Source organism: Pseudomyrmex gracilis, unplaced genomic scaffold, assembly GCF_002006095.1.
Source record: "Pseudomyrmex gracilis isolate BER0280 unplaced genomic scaffold, ASM200609v1 scaffold_1064, whole genome shotgun sequence".
NCBI lineage: Eukaryota > Metazoa > Arthropoda > Insecta > Hymenoptera > Formicidae > Pseudomyrmex > Pseudomyrmex gracilis.
The window spans coordinates 12385-13095 of record NW_018021648.1 but is presented as its reverse complement, the minus strand read 5'-3'; positions in this window follow the sequence as shown (position 1 = coordinate 13095).

The following is a 711-nucleotide window of genomic DNA, read 5'->3' as shown; positions in this document are numbered from 1 at the left end:
CAGCGTTGACCGCTCGATAGCGCCGCTTACCCGCGCTAGAAAAAATCAGTCCGGGAACTTTCCGGACAAACTGTGTATGTAAATGTAAACAGTTTCGTCAAATTCTTGTAGAATTTTAATCACGTGTTTGACGAGCTGTCCAAGTTATAGTATGAAACTGGAGTATGCTATATTGATTTTTTTGGTTTGTAGTAAAGTTGCTGCAATCAATAATTTTCAATATACTCGAGAAATTAATAACATTTCTATTTATTACATTTATTTAATTGTATACAATAAAAAATATTTTTTCAATTAATAACAAACAAGTCCTAAAAATAAATATTAAATCAAATAATAATAAATATGTATATATTTCAATTGTAAATAAAATAACAGTAACCACTATTTGAATAGAATAACATTAATAACATTAACAAAATAATTATTACATTTTAATACTGTATTATAATAAATGTTCGAAATGTGTGTGTGTCCTCCTCCCGCTTCTAAACATAAACGTGCCCGACGAAGCAAATTATTAGCAGTATTTACTATCATCTCTTCTGTAATAGTTCCTATTGCCTCTACAATTCTTTGTCGCAATTCGTCGCGATTATTAAAATGTAATAATTATTTTGTTAATGTTATTAATGTTATTCTATTCAAATAGTGGTTACTGTTATTTTATTTACAATTGAAATATGTACATATGTATTATTATTTGATTTA